Genomic DNA, 23,146 nt, shown 5'->3' on the forward strand with positions numbered 1-23,146 from the left:
TTTAAAAACCAACAGCAGATGTTCCATATAGCATTGAATATTCATTATGCTAGAGATAGCTTCCATACCTTGGCATTTGAGGAACTGGGTTGGAGTATGTGAAATGAAAGCTTGGGTCTCAGCTAAAAGCTCGGAAACACAAGCCAGAAATTAATTTTCTGTTTGCTAGGTGAGCACCTGAGTATTACAAGATGTCTTACTCTGTTAAATGCTACCCTCTTCTTCCTGTCAGAGTTCTGAAACACAAAATCACGCCTTTTGCCTTTTGGAACAAAAATTATTTTTTACATCAGATACATTCTTTTTGCCTATCTGTGATAGGAAATTGTACTTCAGACTGCAATCCAGATAATGCCTCACAATCTTCTGTTATGTTTCTGTAGTAATATCCATTCTCTATTCCCTTTTTCTTTGTCTTTTTTTTTTCCTTTTCTCTAGCCTTCCTTTGCATGAAGTTGGGAGCTACCATCTTCCATGCAAACTGTCAGTAAGCCCTTTTCTGAAAAGTCTGAGTTGACTAATGTCAGAGAGGTAAGCAGTTCAGCTTTCCTTCCTCTCCTATACATATTGGGCTGCATCTAGCAGAACAGAAGTTCATTTACCTCCTTGCCATACATGAGAAGGTCCAGGGCTGAAATATTTGCCCTTTTGATTTCATCCTGTGTCGACACAAGGACACCAGTGAAGTATATAAAGCAGATATTGAAGAGATATTGTAGCTTCCCCCCAACGGTCTCTCACCGCAAGCACATTAGCAGATTTTAAGATATAAATGCCATTAATTTGTTCTCTTGAGAGGCTAGTAAAAGCTTACATGTGACCTGTTGAGCAGCTGAGATAGAAAGGTGTGATACAGCTAGAGGGCAGGGGGAGTGAGTGTTCACATCACCTGGCCTGTATTTTACAATTCTCAACACCCACCATATGCCTAACACATTGAGCTCTGCTGACAGGCTGTCTCCCTTTCAAAAGGAAAAAATATGACCCCATCATGAGCACTGCTCTCTGAAATTCCAGCCTCAGAGAGATAAAATCCCTTTTGTTCTCTTCTGGGTCTTTTTTCAATGGGATATAAAATCTCTGCACTAAAACACGCCTGGAAAGCTTAACTCAGAATGTCCTACCTTTTTTTCTTATACCTGACTACTTTCATTAAAGTGTCAGAGAGTTTGGGAAAAGCCACTTGTGCAATCAGAATAGGGGTAAGACTCAACAAAATGCTTTGGTCTGGCCCAAGCTTATGACAGATGCTGCAGTGACACTCATAAACCTGGTGGTATTGACTGTCCTTTGTTAGAATTATGTGGTTTGTACCATCCTCTCCTGTCGCTGGAGAGTTCAGAAACAATCTTTATCATTTTGTAAAACATTAACATAAGCCTATTAAAATGCAAAAGCATCGCATTAATACGGGGTAAATCACCTAGTCTGGAGCCTTTAAGGCAGGCTGTGAATTATTCAATACCATGATAGATTTAGCCAGCACAATACAGCAAGCCTCTGATTAGCCCCAGGATAAATTTTGAGAGGTCATTAAGATCAACATATTCCTTTAAATGTACTCCGTGTGTGTGAGTGTATGTGAAAGTGGAAAAAAAAGAAAAAAAGTAAAAGAAACTGTAAATCTTAGGAAGGACAATCAAAGAGGTCCCGATCTTATAGGTTGTAATAAAACATGGCTGATACCAGACCCAGCTGAAATTGCCTGGAGGCAAAACCACCTCTTGTGTTGTCCTGCTTACAGCAAAAATTAGGAGAATGGAACTTCCAGTAAGAGATGTGAGCAGGAATCCCTGATAACTGAGTGTTGGAGACTGTTTGTCAAACAGCAGGTAAACAAACAAACCTGGATCCAGTGGAGCCACTTCAAACAAAATGGAAAGCAAACAGTTGCAGCAGCATCTGACCATGACTAACTCTTGCACACAAATCTGTTCAGTATTTTTAGAGGAAAAAGAACAAACAAACAAAATATACCTGGGGTATTTGTATGCTCATTTAATTGGTTTGAGGGTTTTTTTCTTTAATCACAGATTATATTAAGTTGGGTTTTTCAGTCTCTAATCAGAAATACTACCAAGGGGGGTGAGCATTTTGGTCCTGTTAATCTGACCAGGAGATGCAATACAATGAGTTTTGGCTGCATATTGCCCGTCCTGTTTGCTTCTATCACAGAGAGGAGTGCAGTACTCACAAATGTGTTTAATCAGGTATAGGACCATCTTGCGACTGCTTGTGTAATCAACTTCTGCTATTAAGGCTCCTGCAGGAGCTGGTAAATGAGTAGCATATGTAATTTCTTCATTAGCATACCTGTTTACTCCCAGCTGTGCTTTGAAGTAGATCAGAGCAGACTTCCTGTCCAGCAAACTCTGTTCATAGCCTGGAACAGTACCAAACTTAGGTAGCCTACAGTTGCTCATATATGCTCTGGCCCCTCTCCATCATCAAAGGAGAGTACCTTTAAAGAATATTTTTAATCTTTTTTTCATACTCTACTCTGATAAAAATGATTCTTTCTCATTTAGTCTAAACATGGGAAGAATCAAGAGCATGTTCCTAGGGGTTGTGAGTTGGAGGTTATCACATGTAGTTCCATCTCAGAGTGTTTAAATTCCCTTTAGGATGGTTAACAGTTCAATGCACAGAGGTGAGATCCTTACTCCAGCTCTTTTCCTGCCCTCTCACAGGTAAAAGTGTACTTACAGTGTTAAGTCATATATTGATTTTTAAATTGCCAGTGGACTGAATTCATGTCATATTTTTACACAGATTTCCTGAGGCAGCTTTACCGTCCATGTATATTGAAAGGTCAGGGTGAATGGAGTAAATATGTTGAAGAAAGGCTGTTCTTTGGCTCTGACCCTCAGCTCTGGCATTTCTTTCCAAAAGAATTAGGGAAAACAGTGAACCTAATAAGCTGTTAAGCAAATTTTGAGACTTAACATTTTGAAATAGTTTTCCCATAAACACCCATATCCTTATGTTTCTTGCTTCTTCCTCTGCATGCTTTCAGAACTCCGTAGTGTAGCAGATTTATCAACCAAGCTCTTCTTTCAGTGCACTTATGCTCTGTTTTTTACATTGTTGTAAATTTTCTAATAGTCGCAAAGATCTCTGTGGTGCCTTTCCCTGAAAAGGCTTTCGTTTCACAGACACTGTTTGCACCTGTTACAGTGACATGAAACCTTTGAGAAGGTAGCCCTGAAAGGTTTTCAGATAGTTTCTAAGTGTGCTCCTGAGTCATTGTAACAACATGACTGGCTTTTTATGGCATAAATTACAGATGAAAACAGATGAGTTTATTAAAATAGAGTGAATCACTGATGGCATTTAAGTCTAATTAAGTCAGGCTACTCTGCTTAATGATTTTGTTCCAGAGGAGGTAACTATTTTGGAATTCATAGTGTTTAACACAGATCTTCTGCAATAGGGTATGGTACCTAAGGGTGCCATTATCATGGTCTGTAATAGCAAATGCTTTCACTTACAAGACTCTGCTAAGTTAAATCATGGTGAAATTTATCCCAACCATTTGATAATGCAATCCCAAAACATTGTTAAGGTTGAATAAACAATTGGGAGTGGGAGGAGGGCAAAGGGTAGTCACAGGGACAAGGTGAGTCTATTTGTAGCCTGGAAAAAGATGGGTAAAGCCAAAACATTGTCATCCTCACCTATGAAAATGCCCTATAGTTAAAAGAAAATACTGAAGTGATACATTTATTTTGGTCTCAGTAACAGAAGTGCCACAAATTGAGGGGAAAGCTGCTAGGTACTGTCCCTCCTAGTGATGTACTCCATACATTTCAAAATATAAATTCTTATTAAATGTCCACCAATGCCCTAGTTAGCTTTTCTTGCTTCTCTACTGGGCTGCAGCATTTCTGTCTCCATGCAGCCAAGACACACTTTTAATCAATAGTGCAAGGATATTTTATTGTGTAATCTAGATACTGCTCATCTGACAGAGCTGCTGTTACACATCCTTCCTCAAAATTAAACCTTAAGTCTCCTTCCTTCAGCACTGATATGACTGGCTGCTTGCTGCTCAGGCACTTGAATAGAAAATGCTGTTTATTTCTTCAGCAGAGTGTGTTTAATCTTATTATCACTGATGGCAATATTTAAATGGACAAGTACATGCCTGAATGCCTTATTTGCAGGGTGGTAGGAAAACTCTGAAATGATCTCTGGCAAGGCTCTTTTTTATCCAAAGATTCCTGTGTAAGGTGATTGGACACCTTTGGGTTCCTTTGTTCAAATATTTAAAAACCTGTCAGAGTGAATGCAGAGACTTACAATCACACAGACAAAACACAGCTATGTTTTTGCATACCCTTTTATCTATGTGGTTATCATCTTTCCTATTTTGATTTGAGCAGTATCAGTTTCTCCAATTGCTCCTTGTTACTATTTCTGTATTACAAGAAGCAGTTGGCACTGTACACCAAAACATGAAGTGATGCACTTAGTATGTTACAAATACCAGGTTCTTACTTAGGAAATAGTGTTCTATGTATAAAACAAAACAAGGGAAAACCCCCTAACCAAAGTCTACAAAACAGACAAAATAATCCCACATGCAGATAAATAATTAATTACTAAACCCCAGATCTATTTCACTGCATCTGCAATATGTGAATACAGCTATCACTTTTTTTTTTTTTGCTTTGTGGAGAGTTGTCATCTGTTGTGTCCTTGCTTCACTGTAAAATTGAACTGTATCTGCCAAATCATACATGCAATATTAAACACCACAGGTAATGGATTCATGCACAGCAAATGTTACATAAAATATTGAGTTAACTCTAAGTCCTAATTTACATCACTGAGTGAATCTTCTGTATTTGTTCCTCCAGCTAACCGTACCACTCACACAATTTGTGTATTGTTTAATTCAGGAACTTATGAACTACAATCCTCTCCTAAAGCCAGCAGGGCATTCCTGAATGGACCTTGCTTGGAAGATGGACCTGTATTTAATTGCAGTGCATATACTTTACATATTCTATTACCTGTAAATGCAGCTCCATTGCTAAACTTTGACACACACACAGACTCTTCTAGCTTGAAAGTCCAGGAGAGAGGGATAGTCATGAGGGGTTAATATGGAAATAGCCAAACTTATTTACACAGAGGGCTGTACTGGCTGACTGCCAGGAATCCAAGCTGTACATTTGGCTTATGTAGACATTTGCATATTCTTACAATCTAGAATAAATTTTGCTGACATTAGCAACTTTACTGCAAGATGAAATAAAAGTATAAATGCCACTGCAATAAAAAGCTGCAGATCATTTGTTTTGCCTTCCTTGCAGATGGAGCAGCTCTTTGCTCTTTCATTGGGAATATTTAACTTCACATGTCCTTTCACATCTAGCAGGCTGCATGGCTCTAAAGGGCATAGAATGGCATCCAATACTTAGTGAGATCTGGCTTCTTCCTTTTATTTTCATGCAAGTTCTATCAAAAGTGTTCTCATTATCTAAAAAGACAATAGAAAGGAAGAATTCACAGCATTCTTCAAGAATCATGATTCTGCAGAGGCTAAACTCATTGTCATGTTCAGACATTGTATGATAATACAAGAGGTCTCCAGTCCAAACTCCTGCTCAAAGCAGGGCCAGCAGGACCAGGTTGCTTAAGGTTTTAACCAGTTGAATGTTGGGAATCTCCAAGGCTGGAGACCACACAGCCTTTGTGAGCAAAGTGTTCCCCTGCTTGACTGTCTTCATGAGGGTAAAAACTTTTGCTTGTAGCAAGTCTGTATTTGTAGCTGGTTCTTCCTTGTTTAGTTAGCAGACCCAGCATAGATACACTTAGACTGTATCTAACTGTTTGACTCCTTGCAGTCAACTTACAGGTAAGTTAAAGCACTCAGATTTACTCAAACTGATTTTTGTTTTGTTTGTTTTCAAAAAGATTTTTTGTGTTTTCTAGAGCTCTGATGCAACTTTGCTGTAGTTGGGTAGAAATTTAGCAGTCAGATCAGTACAGCTGTGTCTTTAAGAATCCTGCCAGACCTAAAATAGATCTGCAACCAGCTGTACATAGTAGTCTCCTCTATTTGGATGCTTTACTGACCACCTTAATCCCAGGCCACAGCTGGAGCCACTATAGTCATACCTATTATGAAGTATTCTGCTTAGATTCCAAGGACAGAAATTGAAGGCTTGGAGGAGGTATATGAAGTTTTTCTGACTTTGAAAACAGTATGATTGTCATCTGGACAGAACATTCTCTGCATCTGACTCTGAGGATCATCTGTTTTCAAAGATGCCGTGCTCTGCTATTGCTTTCAGTGCCTGCTTTGGAGAATAAAAAGCTCCGAGTAACGCCTGAACACAAAGTCAATAGAGAGTCCTCTTACAAGGTCTTGCATTATCTGTAGAAGACTGTGGACCTCTTAAACACAGGCAAGGACTTTTAGAACTTTTTTCTTTCATCAATAGACTTTCCTGATTTTCCAGTAGCTCATGCTGGAGAGCTGGGCAGAAAAGAACCTAATGAGGTTCAACAAGGGCAAGTATAGGATCCTGCACCTGGAGATGAAGAACCCCATGCACCAATACTGCTGGAAAGCAATTCTGAGAAGAAGGATCTGGGAGTCCTGGTAGATATAAATTATCCATGAGTCAGCAATGTGCCCTTGCTGCCAAGAAGGCCAATGGAATCCTGGGGTGCATAAGGAAGAGTGAGGCCAGAAGGTCAAGAGAGGTCATTCTCCCCCTCTACTCTGCCCTGGTGAGGCCACATCTGGAATACTGCATCCAGTTCTGGGATCCCCAGTTCAAGAGAGACCGGGAACTGCTGGAGACAGTCCAGTGGAGAGCAACATAGATGACTGGGGGATTGGAGTATCTGCCTCATGAGGAAAGGCTGGGAGATCTGGGACTCTAGCCTGGAGAAGAGAAGGCTGAGGGGAGACCTTATTAATGCCTAGAAGGATCTAAAGGATGGGTGCAGGGAGAACAGAGCCAGACTCTTTTCAGTAGTTCCCAGTGACAGGACGAGGGGCAAGGAGTACAAGCTGGAACATAGGAAGTTCCATTTAAATATGAGAAGAAACTTCTTTACAATGAGGGTGACAGAGCGCCGGAACAGGCTGCCCCAGGGAGTGGTGGAGTCTCCTTCTCTGGAGATATTCAAAACCCACCTGGATGCAGTCCTGAGTAATGTGTTCTAGGAGGATCCTGATTTAGCAGGAGTTGGACTAGATGATCTCTAGAGGTCCTTTCTCTCTCTAACAATTCCGAGATTCTGTGATGCACCTTTACCTACAAGAAGTTAAATGTGACATTTTAATTCTCTTTGAATGGAAAAAGCAGAAATAAGTTACTGCAGAATGTCACTGGGAAGCTGGTTTGTACTGTGTGATAAAGATATAATATTGTCTTTCATACAAAATCAAAAGAGGGATTTTATTTTTACTTCTAAGTAAGCAGATGATAAAAAAGATGATACTGTTTGAAGTTGTACTTGGAACAACTTATGTGAACTACATTAAATATGCCTCCCTTCTTCCCTTTAATGTTGATTCATCTACTCGATCTTGGCTCCTACATATTCGTATTTCCTTTAAAAATTCCTTAATAGCCTTCAGGTCAAAAGTGTAGATTCAGAGAGACCTCCATGATTAGAGGATATATAGTTGTACAATCCAGTGCTGTTAGGCATTTGGGAAAATCCCTGTTGCTTGTTAAGACTGTACAGCAAATTGAATGTTTCCCAGCAAAGATTACAAACCTGTATTTGCTGTCCCCTATTGCTGTGTATTTTAAGAAGAAAGAGCAATAAGTTTATGTTCAAAGACTGACAGTTAAATTGAGAATGCTATCTGTGGAAATAAAAAGGAAAATTGCATGGTGGAATAAAAAGATCTAACTCTTAGTCTTAAAATACATTTTATTTTATTTTATTTTATTTTTTTAAGCAACTTACCAGTATTTGTCTTTCCTTCTCTTCCTGCTCTGAGGAAAGGTAGTATATATCCTCTGATAATCAGAAAAACAAGGATACAGTAGTTTTGCCCATGGATAAAATCAGTGTATTTCTCCTGTTGCTGACAGCAGGTTCAAGCTCACTTTGCTCAGACTGCAAGGTCCCTAGAAATTCTATAGATTAAATAGTGTGACACTGAGCTAAGGTAAGTTCTGCTAAGAAACAAATACCTTCTACTTGGCTTGGAGCAAGAGGTGTGAGCTTCTGCTTGCTTGCTTGCAGAAATTAACATGGAAAACTCCAAGTTTTATTATGGTTATCAGACTACTAATATACTTTTTTTTTTTTTCCTTTCCAGAGGCTGGGTATTGCAGGTTGGTTGCCCACACTGCCATTGAAGAGCAAGAGTGAAAAGCCAAACAAGGAAGCAGTTCATGATGTATAGGTGAAGTTCCATTGCATTATTGCATTAGACATCAAATACAGCTGCTGAATATACATAAATGGTTGGGCCTACATAAGTTTTAATTACCTTTCTGTAATATTTCTGTAGATCAGCCACAGGATCTGGGAAGAAAAGGAACTTAAAACTACTATGTAGTTTGACATACCTTTTAAATTTACAAATTCCGTAAAATTTCTTAGTGGAGATGTAGAACCTGTAGAGCAAATCTGAACCTACTGATTCTAAACTTGCTTTGACAGACTCCTCAGGGGAGTAATTATGGTCCAGAAACCACAGTTTGAAGTAGCTGAGATACTATAATTAGTGGATCCCACATTTGCTGACTTCAGCCAAGGTGGCATTTGCTAAGTACTGCCCTGTAGTTTACTTCAAGGAAATATTTTGCATGATCAAATAAGGAACAAATCTAAACAACTGCATGAACTTGTCTTTTGATTGCATCTAATACTGATGCTTCGTTACTTTGAACAAGTGCTGATTCTTGTCAAAGTCTGCAAAATGGAAAGGAATAGTTTAACCATGCAGCCTCTCAGCTAGGGTACCAGAATACACTACGTTTATCCTTATGTCTAGGTAAATACAGCTTTCTAAACTGCCTTCATTTTTATGACATTTCCTTTCTTTTTTAAAGTCAGATTTGCATTAATGTGGCATCTTCTTCCCTACCAAGAACCCTGAGTGTGTTTCAACATCAAAGATGTCCTCCTTCCTGAGAAACTAAACTGATTATGGATGCCTAATTGCTCCTTATCTACCTGTTCATTGTCAAAATTTTCAGTCATCACCAGCTTTTGCTCTTTTACTGCCTGTATTTGTGCTTGGTATTGCCCCAACACAGGTTCAGGACCTTGAACTTGGCCTTATTGAACTTCATGAGGTTGGCATTGGCCCACATTTCAAGCCTGTCAGGGTCCCTCTGGATGTCCTCCCTTCTCTTCAGCGTGTCGACCTCAGCACACAGTGAGATGTCGCCAGCAAACTTGCTGAGGGTGCACTCAGTCCCACTGTCCATGTTGCCAGCAAAGGTGTTAAACAGCACCAGTCCCAGTACAGATCCTTGAGGAACACCACTCATCACTGGTCTCCATTTGGACATTGAGCCGTTTTCTATCAACTTACTTTCTTTTTTCCTACTAGTTTTTGTTCCTTTTTTTTTTTTTTCCTGACCCTTTCCCTTCCCCAGTGATGTGTGCCAGCATGACTTCTTTCCCCTCCTTCATTTTTCTGGCTCTTTCTATTGGTGTTGTAAATCCATTTTAATGGTCCATGTCCTTGAATACATAAGAGTAATACCATAATAATCTTACTGTCTTTCATCTTGAATATCATTAGATGATAACCTATAACCTTTCACCACCTTCTGCTTATCCTCTTTGTTCCCTGCTGGTCTGTCAGAAATACAGGTCCCACCACCACCTTCTCCTGCCTGTCAATCAAGTCATGATTTTGTCTCACTGGATCTTCCTGCTCACTATTCTGTAATAAGAATCTTCATCACAATACTTCACCAAGCCAAATTTCTGACTTTAGTTCCTTTTGTATAGTCATCACTGCCAACACCTGTGCTCCTTACACTTGCTTTCCCTCACGTTTTCTTGCTGCTGCCTTATCTCCCAGCCTGTGAGTATCTCCTTTTTCTCATTCAAATTCTTCCTAGAAGTGCATTTCATCAGAGCTATTGTCACTACCCTGCCCTCACCATTCTACTATTATTTACAGGCCCTTTAATGCTAGGAGAAAAAGTAGAAAGCAAAAAGGAAACCAACAGGAACATTGTAAGTTGTCACTATCTCTGCATCTTCAAAAGATTCTTTTGACATCTGTTGTTCTTCAGGATAAACTAGGGCAGTGTTTGCCTTGTAGAGCACCACAAACAGTACAGATGCCTAACAAATATTGGTAATAACTGTGACTGGTCCTTTCTTCTCTGCAGTCACTAGGAATTGTCCATGTATAGGAGTTGTGTAACCAGGCTGCTGTCTCAGGGGCCTGCTGTCAGTCTCTCCATCTGCCTTGTGAGCAGCAAAGAATGACTATATATTAATAATGAGCTGTGAGATGCCTGAGATTTTAATCTCCTCTCTAACAAGAAAAAGCCAAAGGAAGCACATGTAAGACATCCTTGTCTGAAATGAAGACAATATGCCTTTTCTGTGTAGTTCTAAAACACTCTTTAGACTCATTGCTTACACACTTTAGACTCTTTGCTTGTATTGTATAAGAAGCTGTTGTGGCATACACAGTCAATGGGGATGAAACACAAAGGGACTGCTTATGTGGGACATGAATACTGTTTCCTGGGGTACTGCCAGTGGGAACCACAGTCATTTACTTGCTGGCTGCAGAAGTGGGTTTCTGCTACCGACTTCAGCAGAAGAGGAGCTTGGTCTGCACTTCCCATTTCAAAATCATAGAACCATAGAATCATAGCATGCCAGGTTGGAAGGGACCTCAAGGATCATCTGGTCTAACCTTTCTAGGTACTACTATAGTTTACATGAGATGGCTCAGCACCCTGTCAAGCTGAGACTTAAAACTGCCCAATGTGGGGGAATCTACCACTTCCCTTGGGAGACTATTCCAATGTTTGACTGTCCTCATGGGGAAAAACTTACCTCTTGTGTCTAACTGGAATCTCCCCAGGAGCAACTTGTCTTATCCATGTGACTCCTTGTAAATAGGGAGTCTCCATCTTCTTGGTAGCCACCCTTTAAGTACTGGAACATGGTAATAAGGTCTCTGAAAAAGCCTTCTCAAGGCTGAACAAACCCAGTTTTATCAGCCTCTCCTCATATGGCAGGTCCTCCAGTCCTCTGATCATCCTTGTGGCCCTTCTCCAGACCCTCTCCAGCCTGTCCACATCCTTTTTGTAGAGCAGGAACCAAAACTGAACACAATACTCCAGGTGTGGTCTGACAAGTGCTGAGTAGAGCAGGATGACGACTTCTTTATCTCAGCTGGTGATGCCCTTGTTGATGCAGCCCAGCATCCTCTTGGCTTTCTTTGCCATTGCAGCACACTGCTCACTCATGTTGAGCCTCTTATCCACCAAGACCTCCTGGTCCCTTTCCACAGGGCTGCTCTCCAGCCAGGTGGATCCCAGTCTGAAATGTGCTCCTGGGTTATATGTTCCCAGGTGCAAGACCTTACACTTCTCCCCATTGAACTTCATAAGGGTCCTGCTAGCCCACTCCTCCAGCCTGTCCAGGTGATCCTGGAGGGTGGCTCTCCCTTCTGGAGTGTCAACCTCTCCACTCATCTTGTTGTCACCAGCAAACTTCATCAGGGTGCTCTTGATCCCAACATCCAGGTCACTTATGAAGATGTTAAACAGCATTGGGCCCAATATCAATCCTTGGGGGACCCCACTTGTGACTGGTTGCCAGTTTGAGGAGGAACTATTTACTGTCACCCTCTGGGTATGGTCTGTCAGCCAGTTCCCCACCCACCGCACAGACCACTTGTCAAGGCCGTAATGAGTGACTTTCTCCAGGAGGAGGCTGTGGGGGACCGTACTAAAAGACTTGGAGAAGTCCAGACAGATGATGTCCACAGCTCACCCTGCACCAGCTGAGTGGGTTACTTTGTTGTAAAAGGTGATCAGATTTGTCAAGCACAATTTGCCCCTGGTAAATCCATGTTGGCTTTTCCCAGACATGTGCTTCAATTGACTTATGGCCGTCCCCAGGAGGATTTGATCCATGACTTTTCCAGGGACTGAAGGGAGGCTAATGGGTCTGTAATTACCTGGGTCCTCCTTTGAACCCTTCTTATAGATGGTGGTGACATTAGCCTTCCTCCAGCCTTCAGGGATGTCTCCAGATCTCCATGACTTCTCAGAGATTATGGAGAGTGGCTTTGCAGTGACATCAGCCAGCTCTCTCAGCACCCTAGGGTGGATGACATCTGGGCCCATCAATTTGTACGGGTCAGGCTCCTGTAATAGTTGACACAGCAACTCTTCCTTCACTGAAGAAGGGTTGGTGTCCGATTCAACCTGGACTTTTGTTCCTATGGCCTGGGATCTAACAGCACTGGTAAAGACAGAGGTGAAGAAGGTGTTGAGGACCTCTGCCTTGCCATCATTGTTGGTGACTAGTTCACCTCTCCTGTTGAATAGTGGGCCAATATTATTCCTCTGTTTCTGCTTGTTGTTAATGTATCTGAAGAACCCTTTCTTGAAGTTTTTGGTATCTCTGGCCAATGTCAGCTCAAGCTGAGCTTTTGCTTTCCTAACTGCATCTCTGCGTACCCTGGCAATGCCCTTGTAATTTCCAACTGGTAGTGTTCCACATTTCCATCTCTGGTCCATTTCCCTTTTGGTTCTGAGCAGACCCAGAAGCTCACAGTTAAGCCAAGGGGGTCTCTTGCTCCTTCTACTTCCCTTGCCTTTAGAGGGGATGAACTAGTTTTGCTTATCTAGGAAAGTGTCCTTGAAAAACTCCCAGCACTCATTAGCCCCTTCACCCTCCATGGAAGCTTCTCATGGGATCCCTTCCAACTGAGCCCTGAGCGAGCTGAAGTTTGCTCTTCTAAAATCTAAAACCTTTGTTCTTGAATTAACCTTCATTGTGCTCAGCAGCATCCCAAACTCCACAATACTGTGATCACTGCAGCCAAGTCTGCCACTAACCGAGATATTACAGAGCAGGTTTTCTTGGCTAGTCAGTAGTAAGTCCACCTGTGCCCCATTCCTGGTTGGCACATCCAACCAGGATGTGTGAGGAAGCAGTCTTCTACACATTCCAGGAACTTGATGGATGTCAGATGAATTGCAGTGCTGTTCTTCCAGCAAATGTCTGGGTAGTTAAAGTCTCCCATAAGCACCAGGTTTTGTTGACCCAAACCCTGCATGAGCAACCTTGCCTAAGCAAAAGTTGGTCAAGAAAGATATTAAGCGCTTCAAAAAAAATGTGGCTGCAGTACTGATCAAAAGAGGTTACAGAGAATGGTTAAATAATTAAGTCAGCTTCATAGCTGTGTTTTCAGCTGTAAGAGAGACCAAATCGTTTATTGGTTTTCAGCTTTCAGCATTACTGGGGATTTGGTGAACAGTTTATCTGATGACAAGGTCCTTGTTTTGCATCTTAATTCCATGGCAGGAAAATGTATGCCCACACTTCAACTCAATGTAGATTTTTAATCACTTACAAGTACCTTCCTGCACCAGATTGCAGTATACAAGAGCACCAGCTCCCTGTTGCAGTTCAGAATAGTATGCAACCTGTTACAGTGGAATACAGACACAATAGGATCAAATTAACTTTCAGCAAGGAGGGAACAAAGAGTCTCTGCAATTCCATTTGTGGTACTACTAAATTACAAAACTACCCATTATCTCAAATGAGGAGGGTTTGGGGGGGGGCTGGAGTGGTTGTTTTTCAGTTGGCTTTTTTTCCCTGAGGACTGCTACCAGCTATTCACATATTTTAGCTTATAAAGAAAACCTGTTTCTCAACAACCAGTCTGAATTCTCTTTTGCTAAAGATTTAGAACAGAACAGTGCCAGAAACACTTGAAAGCTTCTTTCTGTGAAACTGTACTCTTTTGTTAACAAAACAGACTTCTGAACAGATTAGGAATACATTTACTGGGGATATAAAAGGAGAGGATACCCAGTCTGAAAGCGTCTTCACCACGTTGCTGTTGCAGTCACTTCTACCAATGTCTTTACCCGTTCAGTAGAGATCTAAACAACCATACAAGCTATGGGGAAGCTCTTAGGGTTCAGCTTACTGATGCTGTCTGCAGTTCACATTGGCAGAGCTCTCAGCAGAGATTTTATATCCGAAGGTTATCACTTCTAGCTTTGGTCATGTATGCAATATCTCATTCCAAAGTGAGGAACAAAACCAAATTTGTATATAACTTCTCCTTATAAAAACTATCCACTGTAAAAAGGAGAAAAATTTTTGCAATGATTTGTATTTCGTAAAGCAAATACACTGTTATTTAGGTCTGCAAGTGAGTTTTCAAGTCTGTTACACATGAAACCTCTTGAGACATTGAGCATGTGATTTTGCCAGTAGGTATTAACATGTTTTGCTTCCCACTCTTGGGCAACTGTTTCCATTAGATCCTAATACTTCAGGCAGGAGAAAGAGAGACACTGAGGGAGAGCAAATTCCTGTTCAATAACACAGCTTGTTTACAAACCTTCCACAGCCTGAACTAAGCCAATGGTAGGTCTTTAAATTAGCTACTGGAAAAGCATTTCAGGATGGATTGTGTGGTGGAATGGAATTGATAATAAAAGTTGTGTGTCTATACCCTGTGAGCTGATTAGCTTAGGAAGAGTACACACAGTGTTAAAATTAGCATTCAAAGCCTATTCATCTGTGTGCTGGCACAGAGAACAGTCTCTGTGGGAGACTTAACTGGGAGAATTACTCCTTCTTCTACGCTGTTTATAGTCAGTTGGGTTTTAAAAGATCCAAAGCTTTTAAAAGAGACTTGGTCTTCAGGACATCGCTGAAGATGTTAGAAGCTGAAGTGCTTGGGAATTGGTAGGACTGAAAGCAGCTGCTATATTGCTCCTGACCAAGCCTGGTGTTTTGCACTGCAAGAATGTTGTTTATCAATAACACAGCCAATATAATGCTACTAGTCAGGATTCAGTAGCTAAGACAATCAAATTTATTAAATGTGAAAATTCTTCATGCAATGTTGAAGTTGCTAATATAGATGTAAAAAAAACCAAACAAACCTAAGAAATTGAACTAATTAGTGGTCTTACAGCAATATTAATATGACATTTTTAGCCCTGCATCTAAACAAGAAATTAAAATTAGAATGAATGAGGCTGAAACACTATGCAGTGCCACAACTGTGTGATTTCCTAATGTGGGTTATTGCATTAACTACACTCTTGCATGCACTTTTGTGTTTACAGGGCCAAAGCCTGAACTTCCTTCTAACTATACTGTAACTGTCATCACAATGGAAGATTTACAGAAACCCAGAGGGCACTTAAACTCTTCCCCAACCAAATGGTACATAAGGACCCCCAGAATCCTCTGTCTCTGCATAATGTGCACAAAATGAGCAACCTTCAGACATAACCTGCCAGCAGGCTCGGGGGAGTGCCTGTCCAATATGCAATGTTGCATGTTGATTTGTGCATCCTAGGAGCCAAAGTTTTCAAGGATGGCATTTCCATGTGGGAATAGCTCTGGACCACATTGGTACTTGACAAGTTTCCTCTGCACAAAAGGAAAGATGAAAGTCTTAATGCTCTGGGGTGAAGTTGACCTAAAAGCTCTCATAAACTTCCCCAAGTTAATTTGGATTTTGTTTGTCTTTTGATTTAAAAAAGGTTTTGCTGCATGTCTACTTTGTTACCACTGGGGTTCTTTGCTCTCCAGCTACTACGTTGTTGTCGCATTGCAGGAGCCCAAGTGTTGTAAACACCTCTCCCAAGGGCTGAGGATGCATTCAGGCCATGCAAGACATCAGACAGATGTGGGAGCAAGATCAGCCAGATTGTCTTTCTGCTCTTTGTAAGATTGCAGCCTGCCTGCATTTCTTCCCACTAATGCCTCCTCTTATACACCTGTGAGTATTACCAGGATGATGCCCTCTTTAACAGTTAGTTTCTGTCAGACTTCAACTGGTTTTAGCATTCAGAAATACACTCTGAGCTTAGTTTCAACTTTTTCTTTGTTAGCTTGCTTCTGTGTCTCAGCATCTGCTGAGATTGAGTAATTCCCTTCCTTCATTTATATTTATGTTTTGAAGATATTTATAGATTGAAGCTATGGCCCTCTGAGTTTTCTTTTCTCTAGGTTATATTTATAGACCTTTGATAATCATCCCTTGTATTTTGTGCTTATCTTCCACTACTTACATGCTGTTTATTAGCCATTGCATTGCTGGCTCACCCACCTCCCCAAGGTTTTCCTCTGCATTATCCCAGAGGCGGACATTATAGGAGTAATTTTAGTGTAACCTTGTTAATTGCAGATGATGCAGCCCCAGTAGATGTAATACATAATCTATCAACACTCCAGCCATGAAACGTTCTTAAACAGTGGCTATTTTCTTACCTTTCAGAAGCCTGCTGCTGTTTCTCCTGCTCTCTGGGTCAGAGACTATATCTAGCTGTCTGTACAGCGCTCAGCACAGTGGATTTCCAGTTGCTTCTGAATTCCTTTGGTGGTTCTGTAATGTGAGATAATTAGAAATAAAGGCAGCAATGGCTGAAAAGAGAAGAATCAAGTGTAAAGCCAGAATCTCAACAGCTCTGCTTTTCTAAGGAACTTCATTTTCACACTGAACATTCCCAAACTGCTGTAACTGTAAGAGAGTTAGAATTGAAGGTGATAATGATATGGACTGGTGCAGATTTCCCTGAACCATATGTGAGATCAGCAATCTAGGCTCATAAATTCAGTTCAGTAGCTGTGAAAGTGCCTTGAATTATTTAGTTTACTTGTCCAGTGAGAACTCAGAATTATTAAACTTTTGCCAGCTGCTACACGTATGATTTTTTTTCACACCAAATTATTCCTTGTGTGTGGTTGGCATATTTTTAAACACATGTGGTCAGTCAACTTTCTGCCCTCTGATTCAATTTGAGATCTTTCTATAGTTTTTTCTCCTGTTTCCCCCAAATAGCTTTGCCTACAAGTTTCAGACAGAACCTTGATCAAATCTTAATGCTTATTCTGACAAAATACCTTGACTTAAGAATTTGTCTATTGGTAATGCAAGCTAGATTCAAAGAAGAAGAATATAATCTCCTTCCTACTTAACTGATTTCTTTTTTTGACTTCTCATAACAAGTAAAAGCTTAATGTGTTCTGAAATTACTGGGGCCTTCATTTACCCCTGCCTGGGCTTCCCTATGGCAAGTAACCATTTTCTTAAGCAAGTTGTATGAAAGGGGATACACTGCTGCAATTTGAAGTACTAGTGAAGGTTCAGCTCATAGTGAAGATTCTTGGTGTCACCACTCATAAGAAGCAGTTGCAATTCACAGGACAGCTTTCTCTTGCGTGCTGAGATTCTTCGGTTTGGGCACCATAGATGGAGCACAGACTGCTTTCCATGTCTTCCTTGGGGAGGAAATTTCAAGGAATTCAGATTTTCCACTCTTCCTGATGAGCAGCCTCTGTCACTTTTACCTCAAACTTTTCCAGTAGCTCTTATAAGCCCAGAAGTTTTTCTACAGATAACAGGAACTTTGGAGTGTAGGTTTGCTGTTGTTGGGAATGTCCTTCTCTCTTTATCACCTACTGGCTTCTGATACTTGTAGAAAGAGCTGAGATTTACATGGACCCTTGCAGAACCTAGGAGACAAGTGGCCTATTAGAAGCATACTGATTTCTGAAGTACATTTTTCAAAGCGTAACCTAGCCCACAATGAGCAAAGGTAATACATGCATGCTAAAAGGTTTGGTTGTTTGTTTTCATAGAATCATAGAATGGTTTGGGCTAGAAGAGACCTTGAAGTCATCTAGTTCCAGACACCCACCATGGGCAGGGACACCTCCCACTATACCAGGGTGCTCCAAGCCCGATCCAACCTGGCCTTGAACGTTTGTAGGGATGAGGCTTCCACAACTTCCCTGGGCAACCTGTACCAGTGTATCACCACCCTCATGCTAAAGAATTTCTTCCTAATATCTAATCCAAATCTACCGTTTTGCAGTTTAAAACCATTACCCCTTGTCCTGTGGCTTGTAAAAATTCCCTCTCCAACTTTCCTGTAGGCCCTTCAGGTACTAGAAGGCCACTATAAGGTCTCCCTGGAGCCTTCTCTTCTCCAGGCTGAATGACCTCAATTTCTCAGCTTGTCTTCATAGGGGAGGTGTTCCAACCCTCTTATCATCTTCATAGCCCTCTTCTGGACTCACTTCAGAAACTCCACGTCCTTCTGATGTTGAGGGCTCCAGAACTGGACACAGTATTCCTGGTAGGGTGTCACCAGAGCAGACTAGAGGGGCAGAATCACCTCCCTTGATCTGCTGGTCACACTTTTCTTGATGCAGCCCAGGACATGGTTGGTTTTCTGGGCTGCAGCTGCACATTGCCAGCTCACATTGAGCTTTTCATCAACAAACACCCTCAAGTAATTTTCCTCAGGGCTGTTCTCAATCCATTCTCTGCTCAGCCTGCATTTGTGCTTAGGATTGCCCCGACCCAGGTGCAGGACCTTGCACGTGGCCTTGTTGAACTGCATAAGGTTGGCATGGGCCCAACTCTCAAGCCTGTCAAAGAGGTCCCACTGAACAGGGACCCACTGATCCTTCCCTCCAGATGTCAACCATACAGCTTGGTCTTGTCAGCAAACTTGCTGAGGGTGCACTTATATCCACTGTCCATGTCCCTGAAAAGCATGTTTAACAACACCAGTCCCAATACTGACCTCTGAGGAACACCACTTGTCACTGGTCTCCACTTGAACACCAAGATATTGACCACAAGTCTTTGAGTGCGACCATCCAGCCAATTCCTTCTTTTAACTCAAAAGATATAACTTTTCAAATGACTTAAAAAAAGAATTTCAGTATCAAGAAATACCATGGACCCATCTAGGATGCTGGAGAGAAGAAGAGTGAAAGCACTTGCCTCAGCAGAGCGGGGGGTGGCACAGTGACAGTATTGAGTGTGTTCCTGAGCCTGCACATCCCATGCTGTTTTAAATTTTTTGTGCTGCCTTATGTCTCTGAATGAGGGCTTAGGTTAGAACACCATAAAAGTCCGATGCCATAAGGCAATTGAAAGCTTGGAAACTAACAAGTGATTTCAGTGTCTACTACACCTGTAAGATAAACTTACACTGTATAGATGAACATTCCTCCAAAACATCTGATGGAATCTTTTATACTAGAGTAAGTAGCTTTCAAGTATCATCATCTAAGGCTACATTTTAAAAGCATAGCCTCTTATGTATGCAGAACCATACTGGCGATAGAGCACCATTTGTATATACATTCCTGCTGGATAACCTAGGGAGTTATTTGCTGAATGTTAATGCTCTTAATAGAAGGAATAAGCTAATGACATAAAATAAGACCATTGCTAGATGAGGAAACAAGGAGCTGTCTGCCTAGTAGGACATTTGCGTAAGAAAATGCTTATTTAAGGTTGAAAATATATTTCAAAACTTCAGAAAAAATCTTGGAATAACAGCCTCCAGTATGCCATCACTTTATCTCCCAAAATCTAGGATGCTGCTGTAAGAATAAGGTGGGGAGATGCTGTGTGAGCTGCTCTGCAGTACCATAATATCTCTACTTACTTCTGTAGCTAAAAAAAGACCAAAGTAACTTTGCCCCCATATTAGTTGTTGAGAAGTAGTAACCTAAACTTAGAACAAATGAAATGTGTTGTCACTGAGGGATTTCCAAAAGGGCATTATACTAGTGACTGTAAAAGCTCAATGTGGCAGACTGAAGAAACACACAAATCCCTTTGTTTTATGCTATTACAGCTCTGACAGGCCCTCTCTGGGGGTGGTTACTCCTAAGGTGCATTAAATTTAGCACTTAAGCTCCCGTGTTCAGTGAAACAGAAGCATGAGATGACCTTTCCAGAAGGAAAAGGTTAATGTTGAAAAACACTGATTTCAGCAATCCATCTTCTAAAAGTAACCCCAGAGTTTTTGGTTTGCTTAACTATACAGTGTTGCTGTTCCCTTGAAAAATAACTTCCTTTCTAAAGTGATCTATGTAGTTGAACCAGTGTTCCCACTAATAAACTGCCTGAATTTTAATTGCTTGCTAACTGTCTCATATATCTTTGCCACCACATAGCATGAAGTAGGTGTTGAGATGCATCTGCATCTTAGATGCTGCTGAGATGGTAACCAGAGATGTGTTCTCATAAAACCTTTCTGGTGGTTCTTGCCTACAGTCATTCTGGGAGGCGCCTGACAACACTGCTACGCACTGGGAGATGACAGTCATTAATGGAATAACATGAGGTCCTTATTCACTTTGCATCAATTACATAACAGCAGTGTTAATCAGTCAACTGTGTCACATAAAGAACTTTAATTTGGGGTTGAGTAATAAATCTGAGCAAAGGAAACCTTGGGATCAATATTAGAACCAATTATTTATGGGGAACGTATTGAGTAGAAAAGTTTCACCAAAGAACCAGCGGAAACCTCATTGCTTCAGTTACCTGATACGACTAGACAGGGCTCTTGAGCTATGTTGGTGGGAAATTATTTTCCACTGACAATTCAGATGCATTATCTTATCTAGCTGCTGCTGCCTCTGCTTGATACCTTCTGAATCTGTCTTTTCCAGCAAGCATGACGGCCACATCTGAGAAAGGTGGACTTTGTGACACCTGAAAGAGACCCCTGGCCATTGAAGCGACTAAGAGACAAGGAAATACTTATGTCTGCTCTGTGGTTCTGCATGAAGCAAGACCTACATTTGCACATTCTCTTGCTCTTGCTCCAGGTAAACCAGACTCCTCCTTTCCAAATAAGCATATAATGGACATATGGGTGAAGTATAGACTACTACACCAGTTCCAAAAGTTCAAGTGAAATGCCAATACAAGGGCATTTCATTAACTGCTTAGTGTGGTGCTCTGTGGCCACAAAGATCATTGCTCCTTTCATTGTTTTGCCTTGTCTTGCTTTAAATGGTTTGGGCTAGTGATACTTCCAGCTGCTTCCTTCAGGAGATCATTTTACAGTTAAATGTAGTGCAAGGACAACCCTCCTGATACCATCTGATTTACATTTTCTCTTTGCTTAGCTTCATTCCATTAATTTTACTTAAAAGAAATATATTTATTTATTTATTTATTTACAGCTTTGTGTTTTTACATGCTCTGAATATTTTAAGCTGTTCTCTTAGTCCCCAGGTAGCCATTACAGGGAGATACTTTCTTCTTTCTTCTTGCAAACTGCATGCTGCATTTAAATGTAAGCTTGTGATTACCATGAAGGTAATAAAAAGTCATTTAAATTAGAACTGATTGGAAACTATAGCCATGGGACAAGAAACCAACAGAAATTCTAGGGCAAGTCCAGTAAAGCATTTAGGTTGTTAGTTTTCAGTGACATACTGCTGGCATTGGTGTGAAGCTGGGACTCTACAAGGGAGCTCACAGCCTACACTGGGAGATGAGATCCCAAATGCTTTGCTGGACATGAGCCTTTGTATTTCCATGCATTGAAAGTCTTTTTGTTTCCTGGAAGTCCATCAGAGCAGGAAGTCCTGGCTGCAGCATACACAGAGAAGGTGATTTGCTGCCTTCACCCAGGACTGTGGAAGGATCACAGTTACCTGGAAGGCCATCATGGAGTGTGGGCTGGTGTGTATGCACTTCCTCATCTATAGGTCAATGACCTGTGCTGGTTTGGTTTGGTGGGTTTTTTGGTAGCAGGGAAAGGACCTCAGGGGTGGCTCAGGTAAGAAGCTGAGAAGCTCCCCCTGCTCCAAACCCAGCCAAGGAGCCATTAGAGGGACAAGAGATGCGCCCCTGCCATTAACATACAAAAGAGCTGAGATAACACCTGCGCATAGAAGGACATGGGGGAGAAGAGCTGTGCTGGAGGAGGAGAGCAGTGCTGGTGGCTGGTGAGGAAGAAGGGGGAGAAGGTGCCCAAGCAGAAGTTTGCCTGCAACCCATGGCGAGATGGCAGCTGTCCCCCTGCACTCATGGAGGAACGTGGTGGGACATTCCCTAAAGGCACCAGAAGGGATGAACTTGGCCACTGGACTTGGATTTTGTGGCCAATGGATTTTGTGGCCAGTGGACTCTGATTATGCAGCTTTGATAGACCCTGCTGCCAGGGCAGTTGTTTCCTGGGGTAGAGGCTCTAGCCAGGGGGATCTAGGGAGAACCAGGATTCCTCTTACCAGTGCTGAGAAAGCAAATAGGTTGGTGGTCACAGCAGCCAAGGTTGGCAGTGGTGGAAGGGAAGCTGTCAAGGACAAAGTGAGCTGAGCAAGGGAGTGCCTGGCATAGGTCCCTCCACTAGACCCAACTGTGTGCCAAGACACCTTACTTCCCAGAGGTGATGAGCCTGGGAATAGCCTCAGGGGCATCCTCCATTGTATGGAGGACCACATGGTCAGTGCTGGCAGAAGCATCCTTCCTCCCCTTGTAGCTCAGCACCCCGTGGGAAAGAGCTCTCTCTTTCTCTGTCCCTCTTTGCAAGACCTTCAGAGATCTGGCCAGACCAGGACTTAGAACAGTCTTAGAGCTCTTCAAGTCCTTTGGGTACCATTTCACTGTTAATGGGAATATTGCTGTAATTCCTGGAGACCAAGCACAGGGAGATTTTTCTCTTCAACTATCCTGTGTACTTCCTTGCAGGACAAACTGAATTTAAAAAAAAATACATAATATTTGAAAGACTGCTATTTGAAATATATATATATTAACATCCCTTTAGAAAAGTCTTTTCCATTTCACATTTTCATAGAAATGAAATTGGAATGAGAAATGTTCATTTCAAAGAGCCTGGTCAGATGACACAGGCTTCCCATCAAATGCAGTGATGTTAAAAGGAGACAGAGAAACTTGAAGAAAACCAGTATGTGAAGATTAGAAACAATAAGTTAGAAAAGCACAATTTTTTAGAAAGCAAAACCAGACAAATATTTTTTAAGAAATCCATACTTGGTTTTCTTTGGTTGTTGTTGTTGTTGTTTTTAACTAACTCATGCCAAATATGTTTTTGTCCTTTTCTCAGGGTTTCTGGTATGTCCAACTGAAATAGTATTTTACTGTGAAACTGGTATATGCTGTCCTCACAAG

At 41.4% G+C, this 23,146-nt stretch overlaps 1 long non-coding RNA gene across 1 annotated transcript in view; it reads left to right on the forward strand.

Annotated features, from left to right (window-relative positions):
- The first annotated feature begins 8,314 nt into the window (after positions 1 to 8,314).
- LOC127381773 (uncharacterized) overlaps positions 8,315 to 23,146 on the forward strand; it is a 30,917-nt gene continuing 16,085 nt past the window's right edge. Inside the window, exon 1 of the long non-coding RNA XR_007888793.1 lies at positions 8,315 to 8,389. This is a non-coding gene — a long non-coding RNA (uncharacterized LOC127381773). The remainder of the gene's footprint in view (positions 8,390 to 23,146) is intronic.

This window comes from Apus apus, chromosome 2 (assembly GCF_020740795.1).
Source record: "Apus apus isolate bApuApu2 chromosome 2, bApuApu2.pri.cur, whole genome shotgun sequence".
Classification (NCBI taxonomy): domain Eukaryota; kingdom Metazoa; phylum Chordata; class Aves; order Apodiformes; family Apodidae; genus Apus; species Apus apus.